The sequence below is a fragment of the Corylus avellana genome, chromosome ca6, assembly GCF_901000735.1.
Source record: "Corylus avellana chromosome ca6, CavTom2PMs-1.0".
NCBI lineage: Eukaryota > Viridiplantae > Streptophyta > Magnoliopsida > Fagales > Betulaceae > Corylus > Corylus avellana.
The window spans coordinates 27541693-27551626 of NC_081546.1; positions in this window are offsets into that span (position 1 = coordinate 27541693).

The window sequence follows — 9934 nt, forward strand, 5'->3', positions numbered from 1 at the left end:
GATTAAAATATTAATTTTTTATTAATTTAATTTTAAAAAATTAAACTTAAAAAAAATAAAAAATAAAAAATAAAAAATTGAAGAGGTTGAAATCGCGTCGTTATCTTCACTTATGGTATCGCTAGTTTCATCTTTCAGGCTGATCACTCAGGGTATTTGTCATTCCCCTGGTTTTAATCAGCAATACTCCTTCATCATGGCTCCGAGCCACCCCATGGGGCGGGCTTCTGGGGTGAAGCCCTATTACCTTCAGCCGGGGTGGCTCACACACCCCAAACCACCCCGCACACAGTCACCCCTCGTCACTCCCCAAGCCACCCGGGTGGCCCAGCCACCCCTGCTGGGCGTGGTGCGCTTCATGCCACCCCTTGGGAGGCTTCGGTGGCCAGCCACCCCTCGGGCGCCTGGAAGGGGGTGGGCTCCTCTGCCACTTTGGGCCACCCACGGGGTGCTCTGAGCCACCCCACAAGTGGGTATCTCAAGCAGCCACCCCCAAACCGCACCAAGGCCGCAAGCCACCTGTAAGTGGTCAACCCACCCTAGGGTGTTTTTCTCACGCCAAACCCTTCAGGGTTAAGGGCCGTGGTGGCAACGCCCCACCCTTCAATTTTTTTTTTTTTTTTTTTTTTTTTTTTTTAAAAGTTTAATTTTTTAAATTAAATTAATAAAAAATTAATATTTTAATCAGATGAAACGGTGCGTTTTGAGTGGACTAACGGCAGTTAACAAAAATTGACGGTAGGGAGTTTTCTATTAGTTCCGAGTGACACAGGGACTAAATTTTCAAAAAAAAATACCCAGGGAGTTTTTTAAAAAAGCGCGTTGACCTAAGGATTTTTGATATGATTTCCCAATATATTTTTATAATTATAATTATTATAATATTTATATATCTAATATAATCAATTGATCATTAATAATTAAATCACATTTTTGTTTTAGATAATTAAATCACAATGATAATGTTCAATGACAATTCAAATACTTTATTCAAGTTAATCGTATTATATTATTATCAATGTACAATGATAATGTGATTGGTATAATATCAAATTAAGTAATTGTCATTGAATTAAATAATGTGTTACTTATAACCAAAATTAAAGTATTAATGTATTATCATTCTAATTTTAGTAATTTATATATTATCACTATAATTAATATGATTATATCACATGATGAATTGATCATTAAATCATATGATTATATAATAACAAATAATACATATATAATAAGATCATATGACTATATAATATTAAATTAAATAATTGACATTAGATTCAACGATGTGTTACTTATAAACACAATTGAAGTATTAATGCGTATTTTTTGAACAATGTTTTCACCATTTTTTGAAAAAGGAAATTTAACCATTTTTTGGTAACTTTCTTAGTTTTGTATCAAATGAAAATATCATTATCATTCTTAGTATTAATGTACTATCATTATAATTTACATGATTATATCACATGATCAATTGATTATTAAATCATACGATTATATAATAACAAATTATACATTTATAATATGACATAAGTATACAATTTCATACTAATTCAAATTTTACAATAATTAAGTACCTATAGACTTAGTTCCAATGTATGTTATAAGTTCATATACGTTATAAATTATAATTATACATATTGAATAATCAAAATGTATAAGATCAATATTTTTGTTTGTTTGTAAGTTTATAAGATCAACACTTAATCGTATGATCTAATGACAATTCAAATACTTGAACTTTTTAATCCATATACATTATTTGTATCATTTAATGTTTTATTTGAACTTTTTTTTTATTTTTTTTATTTTTTATATGTTGTGTTGAACTTTTTTTTTATATATATATATTTTTTATATGTTGTGTTGTTTTTTTTTAAAAAAAAAAAAAAAAAAAAAAAAAAGTTAACCGGTTATGATTTAATATTTAAGGAATTTTTTTTTTAAAAAAAAGTACAAGTAAATGAAAATTTGGGGTCAAATATTTTTGATTTTTCAATATGGGCCCTTTTTATAGCAATTTGGCCCAAGAAGACACTAAAAATACAAAAAACAAATGAGGGTAAAAAATGCTACAGTGATAAAAAATTAAAAAAAAAAGCCCAAAAAGCCAAAAATAAATAAATAAAAAAAGCCCAGAAAGCTCAATTTTGAAAAAAGCGGTTATAATGGGCGGTTACCTATTTTACTAACCGCTAACTGCTAGCGCTAGTGGTTAGTAAAATTTAATAACCGCTAAGACGGTTACGGTTAGTGGTTTTTGCCAATAACCGATAACCGTAACCGCCTTGACACCCCTAACTGTGGGGTATGGTAAAAGGCTCACTTTATTGAATCTAAGGGTCAAAATTAGATCCAGCTTTCTTTGTTAAATTATGATGTTTTCAAAATAAAAATATGAGAGAAATAATTAAAACACAGATTAAATTTGGTAAATAAAATGGTCATTCATTTAGAAATAGAAATGAGTAATAATTTGGCGCGTACCATATGATGAAGGAGCAAGAGAGTGAAAGCACACAAGAAAGCTCCACTCGGAAAGGACAGAATGGCGTGTGGAAAGGAATATGGGAGATGCATTCTCCTAATGTCGTAAAAAACTTTATGTGGCGAGCTTGTAAGAATATATTACCGACCATGGAGAATTTAGTGCGTAAGAAGGTGCTTGAGGATCCTCTATGCCCCATTTGTCATTTAGAGACGGAAAGTACAGTCCATGTTCTTTGGGATTGCCCGACTACTCATGATGTCTGGGGGGCGTGTAGAAATTTTTTTCAAAAAAGCTCGTTCACTGGAACATATTTTTTTCATATTGTAGGAGCTGTTCTTGAAGTAGGGGGTGGGGAAATTTTTCGGGTCTTCTCTGAAACCTCGAGAAGGATTTGGTTACGTCGAAATGGTTGGGTTTATGATCAAGTTTTCTTGCACCCAAGCCAGATAGCCTACGAAGCAGAGGAGGCAGTGCATGAGTATGAAAAAGCCAACGTTACTGATGCCCCCACGAGTGATGTCCGCATAGAGAGCCCACCCCGGTGGAAGAAACCTGGTAGGGGCTGGGCTAAAGGCAATGTTGACGCAGCTCTGGATAAGAAGGCAGGAAAAATGGGTTTTGGAATTGTTCTGCGGGACCATGAAGGAAAAGTTCTTACGGTAAAAAGCATTATGCGCATGGGACTATGGGATTCAGTTGCTGCGGAGGCTCTGGCTGCATATTTCGGGGTAATAGCTGGCCATGAAAAAGGGGTGCAACAACTGATAATGGAGGGGGGCGCAAAGCAGATTATTGATGCAATCAAAGAACAAGGCCAGAATCAGAGTCTGCTTGGTCAGTTAATAGACGATGTTCGGAGTGGTCTTAATGCTTATTCACAATGGAGGGTGGAACATGTGCATCGTGAGGCGAATAGAGTGGCCCATGTATTAGCAAAATTGGCTCTGAAACAGGCCACTGATATTGTATGGCTTGAAGAGGGTCCTAATTGTATTAGAGACATTTTATTGACTGAGCAATTGCTTGGTCAATGATCCAATTATTTATAATAACACAACAATTTCTTTCAAAAAAAAAGAGAAAAAGAAATGAGTAATAATGGATAAACAGGAGAAGGAAGAGTTTGAAGGCCACAAAGGCAAGAAAGATATAGCTACGTTGAAACATTGTGGTATTTGGTAGAGTTCCAACACCTTAATTAAATTATAAAAAATGCGAGGGAGGCTATGGAGGAATTCTGTGAAGCAAAAGAACAGAAAAATAATAAGGAAATACGACAACTAGATCGAAATGTTGTACATTGGGTGGCTCCTCCCTATTGGAGACGCTTGAAATGGAGAAGATCCAGGTCCCTCTCTATGGTGCATGCTTTCAAAATTAAATGGGATGCAACTCTTGACTGGACAAAGAAATTGATGAGTGTGAGTGTTATTGTTAAAGACTATGAGAGAAAGGTTATAGCAACTATATACTTGTTCTTCCAGGAGCTAGGTTCATCACTTATCCAACTGTGGCGTAGGCTTATGCGGCATGAAATGTTGTGACTTTTGGCAGAGATGTGGGTTTTCACAATGTTATTCTATAATGTATTGGAGATAATACATGCATTACGTAAGGAATATCAATTATGGAACAAGTATGGGAATTTGATAGATGATTCGAAGCTAGTTATGCATAGTCTCCGAGTCTCCAATCATGTGAAGTGCTGCATACTAGGAGGGAATTAAATATGGTATATAGCCCATCTAATATTGGTAAAAGCAGCTTTCGAACAAGCCGTAAAGAAAATTTGGATGGACAAATATCTTATTTTTTTCATGATATTGTAATCTTCCATATTTCTACGATTTGATGTTTTATTAATGAATGATCATTCAAATTCTTTTGTTTGGTGGAAACATATATAAGTGCTTTTGACTTGAACCAAAATTATTAAACTACCCAGGATTTAGAAGCTAGAAAAAAATTATCAAAAAATCGTATGGGCGGACAACCACCCTAAGAAAACACAAGGGATATTCCTTAAAGAATAGACAATCTTTTTCAAAAATATCCAATTTTTTAAAGTAAATAAATAATACATATATATTAAAACAATTTGAATTCGATGGATGGCTGACCATACTAGAACATCACCACCCCGAGCATTCTAGTTTGGGTTGAATAATTCAACTAGCTTTTTTTAAAAAGGAAAGAAAAAAATAATAATGTACTTTTTCTTTTTTTCTTTTTTGAAAAACATAGTATATTCCTTTATTTGGGGAAGACTATTCCAAAGAATTATGTGCGACCAAACAAAATGAATGATTAGTCTAAATGGAAAATGGTTTATTATGTATACCAATCGTCCCTAGCTAAAATGTTTAAAATTGTTTTCATATATTTTCAAATTAAAAGAACACCCATCAAAAAGCATTTACAAATGAAGTCAGTATATCGTACACGATTGAATTTGGCTGATTTGTCACCTCGGATAAATTTTACTGAAAAATTTGTGTAGCAAAAAGCAAATATTATTGTAAAGAATCTTATATTATTTTGAGTATTTTATGAGTGTTTTATATTTTGAGGTTTTTGTTAATGTTTTTATTTTTATTATTATTTTTTTTTAAAAAGGGGAAATGTATTATCAAGCAAATATCCTTCACGATTTGATTGAATGATTCTAGGATTCTTATATGCACTTTAATTTAGATAATTTTACTGAAATTTGCTTAGCAAAAAACAAATATTCCATTTGAAGAAACCTACATTATTGTTAAGAAGAATGATGATTGATGGATGATACCTAAACTGTTTTGCTAAGTAATTAATTCTATCTAACATTATTTCCAATCAAGATGATGGCCACAAGATATATCTATCGTCAGATGATCTTCTATCATTAGTAGTTAGAATTACATGTACTTTGGGCAACTTTACTCAGCTATCAACGCAATTAAATCCCACAGCCACCTTTTTATTGAATTGCATAAACTGCGTACAATTCAAGTTAACCTAATTTTAGAATTCTCAATCTTGTGTTTGTGTGTACAAAAGTTTCACTACATTGAAAAAAGAGCAATTATATTATTAACCTAAGCCTTCACATAAATACTAATTCGACTCTCTCTCTTTCCTACAAAATCCAACCAAAGAAAACTCATCACACACAATATTTTAAATTTAAACATAGCCTATGCAAGGTCACACTTTTTATCAAATGTTCTTCGATGTATTGCACAAACTCTAAAAGTATAGCACTGATTAATGCAAGTAATTAAAGCCACCAACTAATAGAAAGTGTCAATACAATTGACCGCATGTCGGTAAGTAGGGGTGAAATAGCGGTTGCGGTTAGCGGTTAGTGGCTAAAACCGCTAACCGCTAACCGCAACCGCCTAGGCGGTTAGTAAATTTTACTAACCGCCTCCGCTAACCGGGTAGCGGTTAACCGCCCGGTTAGCGGTTAACCGCTTTGGAATAACCGCTTTTTTTCTAACCGCTTTTTTGGGCTTTTTTTGGGCTTTTTTCTTTGGACCGATTTTGGGCCGGGTTTGGGCTCACTTTAAACATTTTTTTTTCTCATTTTAAACATTTGTTTTTTCCCTTTTCATGGCCATTTTAGCATTAAAAATTGCTATATACCAAAATCTTGTTAGCCACCTTCTACAAATCTACACATCATATAATATACAAATAAAATTACAACAAAATCATCACTTCACTTGTAGTCTTATACATAAACTCACAAGCAAGTTCATAAACTCACACATAGAAATAAAATAAAACACAAACAAATTCATAAACTCACAAGCAACAAAAAAACCAACATATATGGTTAAACTTGAAGCTTGAGGCCCATTTCAATCAACCAAAAAAAAGTCATAAACTCACAACTTATTGTATATATATATATATATTTAAAAAAAAAAAGCGGTTAGCGGTTAGCGGATTTTCAAAACCCACTAACCGCTAACCGCAACCGCCTAGGCGGTTAGCGGTTTTTACTAACCGCTTTCAAAGCGGTTAGGCGGTTAGGCGGTTAGCGGTTAACGGTTATAACGGTTAGCGGTTAGCGGTTAGGCGGTTTTAAATTTCACCCCTATCGGTAAGTCAGCTAATGATGCCTGCAAAATGAATACCAAGTAAGAAAGTTTGTCCGATGTGTGAGAGATACTTTTGTTGCTTAAGTTAATAAATTTGTGAACAAAATTCCCTCTAAGAGTGCACAAATCAATGGTGGATGCATGGACGCGAGTAGGGACTGAGATCCCCTCTAGTATGTTTTGGATGGGAGGGAATTCAATCCTTGTTAATGCAGGAGTATATTTGTCCAAATGGACTGAAGATGATCTAAAAGTGACAACAAATATTCCCTTTCTTGAGAGTAGCTATCATCCATCTCGCACCTTAGACCTAGGTGCTTCTCCCAAAGGTTATTAGGCTAGGGTGTGGAACCATTCGGCCCAATAATTGTTGGGCTCTTTCCTCAATCGGGCTCGTCCACCATAAATTATACTTTTGGTTGTAAAGAGAACCTCATATGAAAAAGAAGGAAAAAGCCTAAAACGAAATAAAGATGCGCAAAGGCATAGAGAATCAAATAATACAAGGAATGATTTTGTATGAATCAACATTCTCCGCCGCTGCCAGGAGCTTTCCAGATCAGGGTAAAAAGGCACAGAATCATTGTCACTATCAATCTTCAAAACTCTTTTAATAGAAAAAGAAAAAAAAAAAGAAAAAGAAAAAGCCCACAAGTGAGTGAACCCAATCAACATGAAAAACCCACCCAACAGAGCCCAAAATAGCAAAAGCTAAACGGTGACGTAAGGGCGTACGTACCTTACCCAGTTAGCAACAAATCGGCGCCCTCCTCTCAGAAGATTGAAAGCTGAGGTCGACCGACACGTGTGGGTTGAGGGAGTCGCTGTCGCGTTGAGATTCAGCCAGTTGAGCGCCGATTGTTAGAAGGAAGTGCGGGGCCCACAGACGGTAGCCGGTGTAGTTAGGGCAAAGGGAAGGGAGTGGTAAACTCCTCGTACTTGTTTGTTTGGAAACGTTGGAATTTTAGGAAAGTTAAAAACTTTTTTAAGAAAACCGATAGGATGTAGGAAAATTTTAGCTTGTTGGTGAAATGACAATTTTGTCCTTGTTGAAAATCCTCGACTCCAAATAGTGTTGTTAAAAGATGGAACTGAAATTATTATTCCCTATGGTTGAATAGTTTGGATTCAGTTTTAATTAAAATTGTATTTGTTTGGATTGAAAATAGGACATAAATTTTTTCTTAAACCAGTCTGGAAGAAATATCGTCTAACCTATTTAAAATAGTGTCTATAAATATTTAAAACGTAGATTAAATTTTTAAGATCATTAATAACAGTTTATTAACTTAGACTAAGATTTTAAATGTTTATAACTTTATAGACACTTTGCACTAATTTAAATAGATTTAAGGATATTTTTTCCAATTTGATTTAGAGAAAATTTCTGTCTTTGAAAATATGCATTCCATTGCATCATAATAAGACATAAAGAAACACATGTCTCAATCTTAATAGGTCAAATTCTAGTTGAAATTAAATTCAAGTCGAGCCGGACACAAAATAATACGTGTCTCAATCTCAACAAACCGTGGCCGAAACATATATAAAATATAAAACGATCTAAAGTCAAAATATAATTTATAAATAATTTTTTTTAAAGATTTTCTTAAGTTTTGATTATATCTATGTAACACGATATTACTTTATCACAATTTGACTATTTAAGAATTATTACATTAACTCTAAATTAAAATAAAAAATTATTGCTGGATAAATATATTGTCATTATCTTAATTATCATCCCTGGTCACTAGGATCAAAGGCATGAGTAGGTCAAAACTCCATGAGACAATACGATTTATTCTCAACTTACTGTTGATTGGTATGAAATTTTTGTTTTAAAACCCTTCCATTAATTTTAGCCGTTAAAAATACAAAAAAAAACCAAAATGTTCTTAATTTTCATTTTTTAAAAAAATAAAAAAATGTTTTTAAAGTTGAAATTTTATATAAAAGTCAGGGGTATAAATGTCATGTAACATTTAAAATCTGACGGATAGGTTCACATTAAGAGTAATTGAAAGTTCAGGAGTCCAAAATGAGAAATTTGAAAGTTCAGGAGAGGTTTGTAAAATTGAGTGAAAGTTCAAAGAGCCAAAGTGAAATTTTCCCAAGTTTTTTTTTCTACTTTTTTACTGGAAAAACGGTATCATTTCTCAATATATATATATATATATATATATAATCATAACTGCAAAATGCATCTTCGTGAGGTGTTTTCTGTTTTTAAAATCAGAAACCAGAAAGCACATGCGTTTGTTAATATATATATATAATTTGTTGCTTTTGTTCTTACCTGCTACGAGTCTTTACCTAAGTTGCTTTCAACGATGATTAGTCTTCTAAAAGCTCTTTACTTTTATAATTCACGAATGAACGAAATTATAAGTGCTCTATAGGAAGAAAAAAAATATGAGGGCAAAAAAAAGAAAGAAAAAGGGATTTCAAGACTTGATGGCAATGACAACACTTTTTTGAATGTGAAAATGACAAAGAAAATTGAAAAACAATTTAATACCCATTAAATCAAATTTAGTGTTTCGTATCTTATGTGATTTTATCAACTTAATTATAATTATGATGTGGATTCAAAATAATAATAATTATGATGCATGAATATAATAGTTAGTTAGCCGATTAACACGTAAAGGTAGCTTCCAAACATTATCTTGCATTATCAACATTTTAGATTGTCCTATAAGGGCCCGAGTTTTACCTCGTAATAAAATAAAGGTTCAAAATTATAATTTTGATAATAAAAAGCTTAAAATTTTACTTTGTAACAAGTAAGGTTAACTGTCTGCTTTTTTGGGTAACGGGGTGCGTTGCTTACGAGTTGCAAATGAAGACATGTAATATGATCTGGTCCGATACGGGTCTATTGATAGCTACCATGTTAGATAATTAGCTTTATTTGTTATAAAGCAAAAACTTAAACCTTTAATTGTCCCAATTAGACAGCTTCTATGCTAAATTTGTCACAACTCACAAGAATAAACCTCAAAGGCCTTAAAAAGAAACTACTATTAATCAAAAAGGCATTAGATTTTATAAGCATTAGGTTGTTTTTTTAAGTGGCGTGGCAAAAAATAAAAAAAAAAGCCATTAAGAGTGGGTAGTAGCAACAAGAATATTCATGTAAATAGAAAAACGAGGGCAGATTCGTCAACCCAAAAAAGGTGTATCCAACCATGCTCACATAGACAATCAAGGTTACCGACGTAATTCCGCTTCCAACCCGGACAATACCTAAAAAACCAAACTGGCCAAGGAATGGAGAGCCAAAGCTCAACAGAAAAAGGGAAATATAAAAAAGAGAAAACAGTAATTCCAACACACACACTCACTC